The 14,500-nt window shown below is 39.2% G+C and overlaps 2 protein-coding genes across 3 annotated transcripts in view; both read left to right on the top strand.

The window, feature by feature from the left end:
• Positions 1-14,500, top strand: part of LOC110835665 (leucine-rich repeat and fibronectin type III domain-containing protein 1-like protein) — a 162,246-nt gene that overhangs the window by 12,998 nt on the left and 134,748 nt on the right. The gene's annotated exons all lie outside the window — the stretch shown is intronic.
• The window catches only part of LOC147874937 (uncharacterized), a 56,841-nt gene continuing 42,744 nt past the window's right edge, over positions 404-14,500 (top strand). The window contains exon 1 of the mRNA XM_087341649.1: positions 404-528. The gene's annotated coding sequence lies outside the window, so the exon portion shown is untranslated. The remainder of the gene's footprint in view (positions 529-14,500) is intronic.

Genomic DNA, 14,500 nt, shown 5'->3' with positions numbered 1-14,500 from the left:
GCACCGGTCCCATACACCAGTCGAAAATATCATGGGAAATTTCTTTCGGGATGGGGAGGTACGGGTTGAATTAATCTGGCTCAGGACAGATACCAATGGCGGGCTGTAGTAAACAGAGTAATGAAACTTCGATTTCCGTAAAATCTTGAGAACTTTTTCAGTGGCTCAGCAACTGTTGGCTTCTAAGGAAGAACTCGGCTCCATGGAGTTTGTACGATCGGAAAGTTTATCATTAAGGTATTATTTGACGAAAGATTGTAAATAAATGCTTATGTTGTTGCTGTTGCTACCAATTCCTCTCCCTTTCGCCCTCCTTAACCCCAACCAGTGTCCAGTCTCCGCCCCTCCTTTCTTTGCTTGCCTTTCTCTGCTCTAGATTCGTGGTCATTTCTTTGCTGCCTGTGGTTAGCTGAGTGAGTGCTTTGTTGTTTTCGGAATTGAAAGTTTTTTTGTTGTCACAAGATTTCAGTTTTTTGTGTGGTGATGGGACGACTTCTACGACGTCCGGGGGTTACAGAAAATTATCAGGTTAGTTATTTTTTCGTTCTTTCTGCGATTATCATTCACACTTAACGACACGACATTCGACGTCTTTCAAGTGCGTCCTTACTTAATCCCTCTCCAATGCCGTGACAAGAAAATCGCGGAAAAGAAAATGCAAACACGTGCAATTCTGTTGTGAAAAAAGGAGAATAGTTTACTTCGTAAAAGATCTTGTAAAAGATTCTTTCATAATCATTGTTGTTTTCAAATTGTTATCCTTGACTGAAGATCTGACGATGAAAAATACTTCTCTTTGCGAAAGAATCTTACCCAGAAAAAGAAAATATTTAAGCAGTCAGTTCAGATGACAAACACTTGTTTATTGAATCACGTACAAATAATGACTTTCAGTGCCTCAATTATGAGAAGTTCATAGGCTCTAGTTGATGCTTACTACAAATTCATGAAGAAGATCGTCGGTGGAATATTTTCAAATAAGAAAACGGGAAAAGCTCTTTTCGTGCAGAAAATCAACTTCCCTGAAACTAACGAAGGTTTGTCAGTCATAAAACTTGGAGACGAAGCATTTCTATTAAAGCCACATGTTTTAAGGCCATAACCTCAAATTGCAGACACCCTGAAATCAAGAAAACCGAATTTCAGGAAACGCCTTTGACATTCTAACAAACAAATTTAAAACTTTAACAAAATTGAGACCAGGAAACGTTAGTTCAGGGGAGTAAACGACTTGCGCGCTACAAAATTATTAAACAGATGCTAAGATACGGCATTCTCACAAAGAAAAATTGAAATTATCGCATCTCTCCAAAACATTGATCTTGCCCAAGCGATTGGGGAATCTATCAAGAAACATGTTTCTTCTATTAGAGGGGTTAAAAGGCGAGAACATTTCTGTTGAACATTTTCCCGCAATGAGTGCTGAGAAGTGTTCTGTATACACTGTAAACTATTCACGTATGTCAATTCGTCCCCATTCGACTTTGATATTATTCTCTACCCGCGCATGTCATTTGTTTACTGCTGTGCATTGTCTCCGGGTTACTTCATTCAGAGAGAGACTGTGGTTGTGTCTTGGGCACAATTGTATATGAAAATATTGTTAGTAAATATTAGTTAAATTTCGCTCCGATTATACCTGTCTGGCTTCTCGCAGATTAGTCATAACATTTAGATTCCAGGGACGCGACTTCTGCCCGAATAAATAAATAAATATAAAACTAGGTGTGTCAAATTCAGACTGGATAATACAATATTAACAGAGTGTGACGCCAACTGCTGCTGCGCACAAACCACCGCGCAACTTTTGCAGAATCTTGTTTCCTTCCCAGGCGTCATAACGTTAGAGTCTTCCTTTGTTCGTTATCAATTTAACATTTGTGTTATGATTCCATAATGCAATATCATAAACAGTGAAATAAGGTGGCCGAGGCAGCGGGGAACGTGCAGTTTGTTGGACCCAGAGGGGGTGAAAGTCACGGGAGGAAGAAATGGCGAGATCAGAGTTGAGCTTAATAGTTACAGTCTTACTTGCGCTAAATAAATCAAACCGAACTTCTTACAAAAGTACGTACAGATACAAAAGCCAAACCGTGTTCAACTGTTTAAGTAGTATTTGGCTTTTTCGTACGATTCTCCACGGTGTGTTCGGCGGATCAAGCAATTTCCCGCATGACTTAAATAATTGTTCGCATTGACTTCTACGCGTATTCTCGAATCCGATTTTGTAAAGGGTACTGTACAAAACCTAGCTCTACACATGGTACACAGCTCAGGATGTCTGTCCTTAGAATAGATGGTTTCAGGACCGTAATAACACAGCTCAATATGTTATCTTCTGCTAACTCGCGCCCATCACATGCGTTCATGCTTTTCAGTTTCATGTTTATGATACTAGGTGTCACCGTCAGCGTCCTATTTCTTCACACGTCGATTTATGGATTTTTTCGCTTACTACACGGCAATTGATTACTTGTTTGTTCGTAGAAGATACTGCATCACGGGTTGTACATCAACATCTTATTCACAACATTTTACGGGATCTTGTTCATAGATCTTGCAACATTCCATGTCTCCTTTCTGAGGAGTCGCCAAGCCTTCGTTGATTTTTGAGGTTCGTGGGATTAATTGGGGAACTTAGCTCAGGTGAACTTGGACTTGTTCGTCAGGGAATATTAAGTGGACGACTATAAGTTGTACGCCAGCGAGAATGTTTGAATATTGGCTTCAAGTTGATGTCTTGCGTTGCATTGCAGAAATGCAATTCCTCATTAGACAACAACACAGTACAAGTAGGATTCGATTTACGCCGGGGTTAGGTTCCTGAGATTTCCGGCGTAAAATTAAGCGGCGTAAATTGAAGCAAAATTATAATGGGAACATTTGTAAATACATTAGGTTGCGTTTCAATGTTCCAATGTTTAAGTAAAAGAAAGAAAATTTACTGCTTTAAAAACGATGGAATAGATGTCTGTTTGGTTTTCTTCTTTTCTGATAAGAAGTTATAGTATGTTTGTAGAACTGTCTCAATTCCTCCCTAAACGGTTGAGCTCCGCTCCCAGTTGGGGTCGTTGCTACAGAAGATCTCACATCCCTTGTTAATAAGAGCAATAACCACTTGCATTGACCTTTCGGCGACCTGTTCAGTAGACATCAGTGCATGTTTGTCGGCTCTCTTGTAGTTTTTCGTCCGTGGTTAATGTAATTTGCTTTCTCTCGTCGCATCTTATATTCAGTTTTTTGTTTAATTATTTAAATTTTAGGCCGTAGTTTATCATTTAATATTATAGTTTTATTACAATGTCGGGACAATCTGTGTCTATTAAGTCGGGCAGAGTGATGACTCATCACCCCCTCCAATTGTGATCTGTGGGGCACAAAAGTGAAGCGTCGTAAACCGAGTCCTTCCTGTATTTTATTTATTCTACTTGACTTCCACTTTCGCCGGATCGAAGAACAAGAACAAATTTTGTGTTTCCTTGCCGGAATCCAAAACCAGAGAGTCCTCGGTACTCCCAGCGTCGCCATATTTTCCTTTCCTTAATTTTGAAGTTTATTTCTTTCAAACAATGAACAAATGGTCTGGTTGGTCTTATGACCCCTTCTCCTCGTGGACGTCGAACCTTTCAGAAAATTTGCATCACATCAAATACCAAGAATTGCACAGAACGACGCGGTATTTGTTTTGAATTACAAATTACAGTTTACAGTTGGCCCTTCGAAGATTGCGGCCGGCATTAGTCGTTCACAAAGAGTCTCGTACCAAATTATAGTCAGCCACCACAATTTGACAGATCGCCGGGACGCGAACCCAGAAACCCACGGTCACATATTCGCCCCTAAGGTGTGTTGGATAGGTTGGCAATGCATGAACTGGCCGACATCGCCTTAACCGTCTAGTGGCATCGCGTGAACTCCCGCCTATTCTTGGAATCACACTTCAGTATATGTAATGTTATCATATGTTACATCTATGACAGGTCACATCTTTAACTGGTACAGATTGTATACAGCCCTTCTGGAATTACCTAAATTTTACAACACATTAATTTAAGAAACGTCAAAACTAAAAAGGTACCAAAAGCCTACATTACAAGTTAATTACTCCTTAACCTTCACACCCCTTAATTCTTACTGCAAACAAACTCTTCATCTATGAAACAAATTGTCAAATTTCCATTCACACTTATTCCAAATATAAACTTTAGCTGATTCTCACATTTGTCATTATCTCCAATCGACCTACACTGACAGTTACAAGCTAAGTAATTAATTGAAATCTTAAGCTCCTTCATCAAATCCTTGTTGCCTATGCCTACTACGCACTCAACACCGTTTATCATCTACACTTGCTTATCAGTAGTGTCAACTTCGAACCTTTCTTCAAAATGTGATAGAGTTATCAGATATGTTACCACAACAGATGTAGCTTTGACGAAAGAAATATATTGGTTATGTTAACAGAAATACCGCATTATTCAGCACACTTGATATGACCAACCATTTTCGCAAGTACTTTAGCTAATCATTTCACTTAATGCGATAGCCATTCATTATTGACTTAACATTTTTAAGTGTTTCTTCTCATCTTCACAAAGTCCATTTCTCGTCTTAAGTTTGAACTGAAGTTTGGGATCACCACATCAATCCTCGACTCTGGGAAAATTTCATAGGTTTCCTCCTGGGATCCTTCAACTCCAATGAAAGTCACTGAACTCCTGTTCTCGTCGTGTTTATCCGGGTCTGGACTTCTTTCTTTGACGCTGTCTCTCTCATTCCCTGAACCACGTTTCCATGTCCAACTCTCGGTTGTGCTAACCGGTAACGGATTATCGCCAGTGGTGAGACATGCAAAATACGAAATTCTACAGGAGTCTACAGATATTTTAACAAGTCCAGAATAAGTTACGTAATTTAAACCAAATTATTTCTATGCGTATTTAAGGCTGTATATGTCAATAATTATTCTTTCGGCAGTAGCTGCCTGGATATGGTGTTACTTGAAAAAGTCTCGTGCGTCAATGCGTAAGGGCCTAGACTTAAATGATGATGAGGAGAGCCATCTCTCAAGTGTCTGAATGCAAAATCCAACTCGTGCTTTGGAAAATGTCGTTGAGAAGGAATTTCGAATTTCCACCTGAAGATATTTCTTCAAAAAATTTATAATAAGATCATAAACCTCGAAAATGAGGCCCCTACGCTCCACGCTTGAGAGTAAAATATAGAAGAAGGCACATAATTTTCTCTTAATGCCCAATGAAATTTTAGCATATGTAGATTTTGTTAAAGGTTACCGACGCGCCGCCCTGCCGATGGAGGCATAAAGAGCCTGTGAACAGTCCATAAACGCCAACTACTCAACGCGGTGCAATATTGCAGAAGACGGCCCATATTTAAGAATCTTGAATCATGTTTTAAACTGAGCCTGTGTGGTTTTGTAGTTCATTTACAGACGTCATATTGAATTTTTAAATGTATAAAAGTGTGATGGCAGTTAATACCCGAAGAAATTGTAGGAAATTGAGAAAAGTTCGCTCTTTCATTTATATTGAATATAGATTATGTTAAAATTTCTGATATTTATATTGAATGTTATGCTCTTTTATTTAAGATATTCAATGAATTTTTCTTTTATTTTCGGGCTATCCAGATAGAATTCACGGCTATTTTCCAAGTCTTCTGTTGGTATCAAATATAAAAGTTCGGCCATTTTAACACTGATATTTACAATCTAATTTTTCGCTTATTTACGAAATGCGTTGCTCATATTAATTGAGCAGATGGAATTCCGTATAGGCAGGTGATGTTGTTAGATGGTGCCCACAGTCAATCACTTCGAGCAAGAATTCAACTTTCTGATGATGATGATGAACGCCATGTAATGAGAAATATTTGTCACATATCGTGTGATGTTAATAATTGTGTTGTTAATGAATCCAATTACTGTTCTGTTCATTAATTGTAAACCTGTTGTTAAAAGCTCATACAGTAAATTAAGGATTTTTTTTTACTGATTGTTTCATGTTTTAAGCTAGGTTGGTCTCATAGATTACTACGAGTAGAAGACTTTGTCACCAGTTCAGACCGTGCATTAATGAATGACTAATGAGTACGAAATATGAAGGAAAATGAACGGGGATGGTCACTAGAGGTTGTGCATTTTGAAAGAAACCGTTAATGCTCCTACATGGAACACGATAAGTCTACCGAGTACACATTCACATGGATACCCATGACGTCATCGCTCTGCTAGCACTTCCTTCCTGGACGTCTATGTTATCGCCCACCCACGATTCCTCGACAATCAACATTGGGCGTCCTCTCTACTCGATACTGCGTCATTTTCACGAGATATAACAGTGTCTGCCCTCTCAAGAGAACCTTTGCTGTCTGCATGTAATTTCTTTCTCTAAAATAATATTCTTTTTACAACCCTTTCTGAAGAATTTGGTTCTCAATAAAAGAGTATTTGTTTTCTTAAAGATTGCCTAGATTTTCGCGGTGGTTGGAACTCTGTTTTTTTTGGACGTGGAAATCATGTGTCGTGTTTCTAAACATACGGTAGTGGAAATTATCAAGCAACACTACATTCATTCTTGTCTTGCTTTCGATACTGTTAATAACAACTGTTGTTTCTCTCCGTCGCAATTTCTCCTTGATGTTTATTATTTTTTCCACTCACTATGAACTTTGCTTCTCTTTCGGGTCGCCATGATGACCACACACTACATGCCTGTCTGTGGTAATTTTACGGCAGTTCATATGCACCATGCGCGTTATTGCAGAATGTACGTACACTACAGTTGAGCTTCGGACAAAACGGGGTACATTTTCTTGAAAACGGTGCATTTGCTCATTTCGCCTAGGACGAACTTAATATTGTGTGCAAATTCAGAGTAAATAAAAACATCATTGTAATGTTTTTTGTAAACAAACTATGTGACGTTATAAAATATAATCGGAAAGCTTTTTCGCCATTGCTTTTCAAGTTTGCTTTAGGATTTTTCGTTACGAAGATCCAAGAGATAACGAAATGGGACTGAAATTGAATGGGACACATCGCCTTCTGGTCAGCGTTGATGATGTGACTCTCATGGGGGGTAACACAAATACCATAAAGAAAACACAAGGTCTAACAGACACTCTTAGGGAGGTTGGTCTGGAAGTATATTTGGGAACAACAGTAAAAGTAAAGTAAAGTTTGTCCCACTATACGCCATGTAGGCGTTTGGGGTGAGTGGAGGTATCGCTCCTCTCTTCCTTGACCTCGGCACTAGATTGTTGATGCCAATATATACTAATGATACAATGCTGAATAAACAGATGACGCAACAATTAGTTTCTTAGGTAACAACCATTGTTGTCGGTCCATATTTACACATTGTTGGTAGTTAAAAACACAAAGAGAATTAATTTAACTTATAATTAGGTTACATTCAATCATAAATTCAAGAAGTCGATAATTAATATTAAATGTGTTCCTTATCAGAAGGAAATAAATTTCAAAATAATGAGAAAAGGCATAAGAAGGAATTGCAATTTCATTGCCCGTATTGAAAAGTAACGTCGGGTTTTATTTTACTTGATTAATTTTAAAAATAATTGTTCAAGGCTTCGGGGCTGTTGACCCCGTCAAACCTGGACCAGGTAAAATTTTTCGGGAGGCTTGAGGGACGCATGTTTCGCAGTTCTGGCGTAGAGAATGGAGGTGTAATGCCTCTGAAGTTGGCTGATCTCTCTTTTCACGGAGACTGAGATGGAAATCATAATTGTTATCTCTTTCTGGGTCTAATCCATGTCACAATGGAGACTTATATCGCTCATCTACTGAACATGTGATTTCGTTCTGACTTTTAGTTTCCTATTTGTTTCACCGACATTTCCACAAGACTCGCACATTTTTAATACACAAGAAAGTGTTTCAAAATTTTTAAATTAAAGTAATGCTACTTTAGCAATGGTGCCTGAGTGGTGTGCCCCCAGAACAAAAGTACATGTTCAATCAACTGCGTCATCAGAATGCTGTTTGTTTGTGCATTTGTGTCGGAGGGGCGAGGCTCTTGGTATCGCAACAGGAATTTGGCTGTGATCATGAAGGGCCCTCCTGTCTGCTACAGATTTATCTCTGTCTGAACTTGATATGCATCGTGTAAGTACACGAGCATTAGGATGTATTTGATGTGCTTGTCTTTTGAGAGATTTAAGTCTGGCCAATATTATATGTGGTGCTGTAAATGAATACAGTGGCATTTGTAACCTTGTTTTATTTTGTGGTGCTCCTAATTCTAATATTGCCATATTAGTGAGAAAAAAGTGATTGATTACGTGTAAAGTTCGCTCCTCTTTGACATTTAGTGAGGTTAGCATTTGGCATATAGAGGTCATGTTTACGTCTTGTAATTAAATTATGTACATCTGTATTTCTTTTAAAATTATCCAACTTTTCCACCACAAATGACAGCAAGCAGAGTATAAATTCACTTGCAAGTGGAAGTATATTTAATTTACAGAATAATTTTCTGCAAGAAACCCTGCTTTTGACACCTGCCATTATTCTAATTACTTTCTTTTGCGTGTAAAAAACTTTATTACTGTCTGTTGAATTCCCCCAAAGTATTAATCCATAAGACACCACAGAGTGGAAATAAGCAAAGAAAACTAGCTTTGTAGTATCTATTGTCATGGCAAGGCACGCAGACCTTAATTTGGGAATAATATACTCAATGTGCTTCTTCCAATCTGAGGTGTTGTCAACTTGTAAGCCAAAGAAATTGTTTGTTTAAACTTCCGCGATTAATTTCTCATCACCGTAACCTCTCCTTTTCCACTGTACGTAGGTACACGCACATTCACAATATTCCCTAGAGTGGAAAGCTCACCTCGGGAGCTTACAGAGTTATTCACGCAGACATTGTTGGTGCCCCGGCATATTCCTGCAGGCAGTCCACATCCCTTTTGAACCCAGGTTTTCGGGCATGTGTAATACGCAGTGTTGATGGGTGTTGTTCCGCTCGCTCGCTCGTTTTTCAGGTACTAAAGTAATACACCGATGAGTCCGTGATACCGTTTCAACTTGCAACAACTGCCGATTCCTCTCAAAAGAAGTCTGCGTCTCAAATATAATAACTTCTCCCACTCATTCCGAAATCTGAAATTTTGTAACATCATTGGTTCGACTTCCCGCTTAGTTTTCTGACTGGTGGAATATTTTAAATTCAAGTCAAAATAACTTTTCTCTGATTGGTCGGTTCGATACCCGAGGTCAACTTTGACAGTTTACATCGCGTGGTGACGCTAGGTCACTTATGCCTACTTTTGCATAAACCCAATTAATAGGGGTCCGACCTCCCAGGGGTGAAATACTGCAATGGCCAGTTGAAAAAAGTTTTGAACTTCTTGGATGTAGATTTTTCGAAAGGACAGCTGACAGGTCCATGTTCCACTGACCCTTCGCGACATGTGCGGGAGTGAATGTATTGAAAACGGAAACATTGCTTCATCCTTGATGGGTGGTCATAGTCCGAGCTCGACCTCATGGCTAGACGATTACAGTTGGTTCTTCCTCAGGCACATGGCACAATTACCCGGTATATTGGAGCAACTCAGCCAAACGTAATTTTGCACCTTTTTTTAAATATCACACGTAGATCAGAAATCAATACAAAATTCTCAGTCTGTTGCCTTCATAATGACGTTTTTGTAAACGATGTTCATGAAGCAAGAACATTTAATCATGACGGTTTCGTAACTCGAAACATGTCGCCACAAGTGGATTCATTTAATACAAGACGTAAAGAGAAACTGCTGTATATTGATGAATGGTAATATTTTAGATAAAATTAAACGTCTTTAAAATAATTAATTTCAATAAGACTTCTTGAGCAGAAAATAACGAGAAGAAATCATTTTTCCTTCTTTGCTGCAAACAATATTTCTCTTTAATTAATTTTTTTTTTGTAGCTACTACATCAATTCCTAGTTTTCTACATTAATTTCGTAAGGAAAGTAATTAAAATACAACTGCAAACTACTTATTTTCCTGTGCCAGGTTCGTAGTTCGATTCCCTGACGGGCTGAACCTTGAGATGAAAAGATAACCGGGCTTTGGCATATTAATCCGGTTTATACAAACGAAGGAGACGCGAAGAGATTATATTTGGAACGCCTTACTTCATCCAAATGTGATTGATTTTATGAATTTTGACATTGTTTATTATATTAAATTTGAAGAGAGTAGCGACAATCAGTCGCTCGAACGTCTTTCTTCCAGACTTTCCGTCTAGAGGCGGCATGACATTCACAAAGCTTTCGCACTCGCAAAAGTTGTTTACGAGGCGAAAACTTAAGCCTTTCCAGATATGGAATGACGTTTGCCCTAGAACAGTCGCCTCACTGCGACTGGGACCAATGAATTTCGAATGTGGCTTTTCGGAGCGTTTCCGGCGTTATGGGGTTACTGTCTGAAAAAACCTATAACCCTTTCCACGCACCAAAGTAACAAACGTCTTAACCACACTAGCTCCGGCGTAGCTACTGGGTTTGAACCCGTGGCTACATCAGCAGACGGACGGTTACCTTTCCCCTTCAACATTTTTTTACGTTTCTCCTCCATTAATTTCTCTCTGTGTTTGTAGGCGTAATCGCTTGCATTCGGTAGTTTCTCGATGACACATGTCGACATCCCGGATCTACAAACATTCATGTTTGCCGCCTTGTCCCTGCAATTTGAAATATTAAAAGTGAAAACAAATTCTCTTTCATCGTCCATCAGTATTATCTACACTCAAGACAATTCTTATCACATTTCGCGGACACAGTTACAGAAAATATGTATATATATATATATATATATATATATATGTACTTTTACTTTTGGGGTTCTAAAATATCAGAGATTTCGGTGTAGAATGAGTACAAAAGAATTATCTTTGGAAGTCGCAAAATGTTTTGCCTTAAAATATCCATGTCTGATGGGCTGGTTCTGCCTTAGGGTTGAATGGAAAACTGCTAGAAGCTAAGGGCACAGCTTCCACCGAAATGTCGTTGCTTATAATTTGTTTCCAGACAACCTTAACAAAAATTCCCCCAAATCGGAATTCAATGCCCGATTTCCACACCATATTTCAGAACAGTTCCCACGTGATCTTTCTTTTACTCATGCACATAAAACCCCGGCCAAATTGCTATTATAACGTAATACATTTTATTACATCAAAGTGGAGGGAGAGGTTACCAATATTTTAAAACGCTGTCAAATGACTTGTGTTCTGCGCTAGCTACGTTTGGTACACTTTATTAAGCCATTAGCTTCGGTCAGAATAATAAATTTAATCACACGCTCTCTTTCGAGAGATAGGCGTGTTTTGTTTGAGACATGCGCCCATGACAATATTTATCTCTTTTAGCAAAATATTTTCAAAAAAATTTTGTTCCACCAAAAATAGTTCTGGAGAGGTTCTGGTGGACGTAAGACAGACAAAAACCAAAATAAAATGAATTTCTGTGGGATTTCTGACTCTTGCACAAACAAGTATGGAGAATTTTGTCTTCTGGGATGTTTTTGGAGCTCCTTACCAACTCCGTCAACAGATCGCAGGAGACTGCGTGGTCAAACACGCCAAGAGACAGCCATTATGAAATAAACTTCCATCAGAATTTGGAACATGAGATGGATAGGCGTCGTTAAACCTGAAACTGACCTAACACTTTGACGAAAGCCGAAGTTTATGGCGATGCTGATGTGCTGAACGCCAGAAACTTCCAGCCCAAGAGAGTGCCACTGATCAAAGAAACTTAAGTCAAAGAGCTTCTTATTAATGCAGTCACAGCTTACGTCTGATTAGCATTTCCTAGTAATTCGCCCTCTGATTTAACCAATCAGCTTGACCGTAACATCGCCCTGCCTACTTTCGTTCTACCCCCTTCCTCTCAAACACTTTTCGCGCGTTTATTCGAGGCCCTGAGTGAGCAGTATGAACCTCCGAAACGTCGGTCAGTTTCTTCGACACTACACGGCGGAGCCTTCGCAAGATCGCGGATACCTTGATCGGAAATGATTCACTTCCTAGTGCTTTTCGAAAGTAACATTTTGTGATTATACAGCCGTGAACAATCATACAAAGAAACAAACAAACAAAGAGACAAACCATCGATTTTCCTTGTAATTGAAACCTGCGACGCGGGGGAAGGAGTCGACCAGGTTATGATAATAACAGATGATGAAGATCTTATCGTCCATGACTTCTGCATTTAATGGTTGGTCATAGAAGTTCATGCCAGAGATTTCGGTCCACGTGTCTCTTGTATAGTGATACTTTTCAGTTTTGAGCCTTCGTAATGGCAGTTTCTCTCCTCCTGCACACACACACACACACACACACACACATTCAGTAACAGGTCACAGGATATAAAAAAAGCCGCCAAAAGGAACTTATTCTAGCCCCATTCAGCGGTTCCCTTATTGATATGAATTACTCCGAGACCTGGCCATGAAATGTGTGGCTTTTATGGAGCCACAAGATTCATTACCTTATTCACAAAAGTCGGTATTTGACCTCATCTCACATATTCTAAATCCTTAAAAACATTTTAATATTATCCTTCCTTTTACGCCAATGTGTCACAAGTAGTATCTTCTCTTCAAGATTACCAATTACAAATTTCTAGATGTGTGTATTTCCCGTAACTTCAATGCTTCACACTCCGACCGTCTTTACGCTCTTAAAATTGGTAATTCAGTGAACGAAACGAATGAGTTAAATACAACAAAGAAAATTCATTCCCTCGTTTCTTAGATAATCTTGACGCCTTCAAGAGATGTCTGAGGTTATAACAACTACAGAAATTTTAAAGCCAATGCAAATATTTCAACATACATCGCAGGCTGCACATTCCGCTTCACATTCAGTTCGTAATATGAAATTATTTTTTATGTCAAAACATTTTCCCGACAATAAACAACTTAAAAGAAAAGCCTATGATTCTACGCGGCCTTTAAGACCAACCAGGAAACAATTTCCTATTACAAATTAGGGGCTTCGCAGTGCAAGACAAACAGAAAGATTTGATTGTCGGAAACTGAAAAAGGGGCACATCTCGCAAAAAGACGTGAGAAACGTCTCTTGGAAAACAGAATCAATGGCTCCTGGTTAAAATTCATTTCTCATTTCGACAACTCGCCGCATCTTTGTATAAAACACAAGCAGATGAACGTATGCACAAATTCTCGAACGATTCTATCGTAATAATGAACCATTTCTCGCGAGGTTCTTTGTTACAGTTTGTTATATTTCAGACAGAGCAACACACAGCAGCTTTCAATGCTCCGGGCATTACCAACTCTATTCTGGACTTTGTCGGTGGTCTTTATGTATTAAAACCAAGACATTTGGAAATGGATTGTTTCTATTTCTCCCTCCAGATCGATTGACTGTCACCTTGGTACAACCGCACAAAAAACCACCTACGTCTTCAGGGATGTTGTCTTGTAGAAATTATCGGACGTTTCAGAGGTACCTACTGCCTCCATCATCAAGGAAAGAAGGCAGTAAGTACGTCTGAAATGCCACTCAGTTTCTACGGCGCAACGTCCAGAAGACCTTCTTCTTCTTCCTTTCCGCCGTGAGATTTCATGACAGTGAACGAATAACAAAAGACAATCAGCCGTATAACAATGCAGGTTTCTGCATCAAAGGGGGTAAAACATTTCACATACGAATTGACGTCTGTTGTGTCCTTATTTCACGTGTTAGTTAACCGCGTCAGTGAATAAACAAACCTGAAATATTCGCTGCGCTCCGACAGAATCGCTCTGTCGACTGGAAAGATGCCGCCGTCATCCAACCTCAGCAACGTGTTCGTACGGCCCACTACTTCGATGCGACTTTGGTTTGACTCCATCTCCTGAAAAACAGTCGATCGCTGTAACAGGTTTTTCTTCATACTGAGAGTGACTGAGAGGGAACAAGGTACTGAGAAGAATATCTGGACCTGCGAGAGAGTTACTGACAAGGGAACGGTGAATATTGCATAATATGGAGATTTATAGACCTCTTCACTAATTAATAAATTGTAGGCTGTCAGATCGAGGGTGAAGAGATAGGCGGGGCATGTAGAACACATGGCAGAGACGAGAAGTGCAACTTTTTAATCGGAAGACCTGAAAAGAAAAGGTCAGTTGAGAGTCCTATGATTTGCTGGGATAATATTAAAATGGATCTTAGAGGTGAAGAATGAATGTGCGAATTGACTTCATCTGCTTGTGGGTGTGGCTTAAAGGCGGGATTTTGTATACTCGGACATGAAACTTCATGTTTCATAAAGGCGAGATATTAGATTACCTGGGCTACTGTTAGATTCTAAAGCTGAGTTTGTTTCTTTTCTTATAGAAATGGCTGTTGAGATTCAATACAAAATGATAAACTGTAAATGTGATATATAACTAACTTCCTAGATGGCTTACGGAACCTGAAGGTTCATCACCGAATTAACCAAAGCCCTC

Source organism: Zootermopsis nevadensis, unplaced genomic scaffold, assembly GCF_977971745.1.
Source record: "Zootermopsis nevadensis isolate Lab colony 2312 unplaced genomic scaffold, Znev_1.0 Znev_ptg000003l, whole genome shotgun sequence".
NCBI lineage: Eukaryota > Metazoa > Arthropoda > Insecta > Blattodea > Termopsidae > Zootermopsis > Zootermopsis nevadensis.
This window is presented reverse-complemented; position numbering and strand designations above follow the sequence as displayed.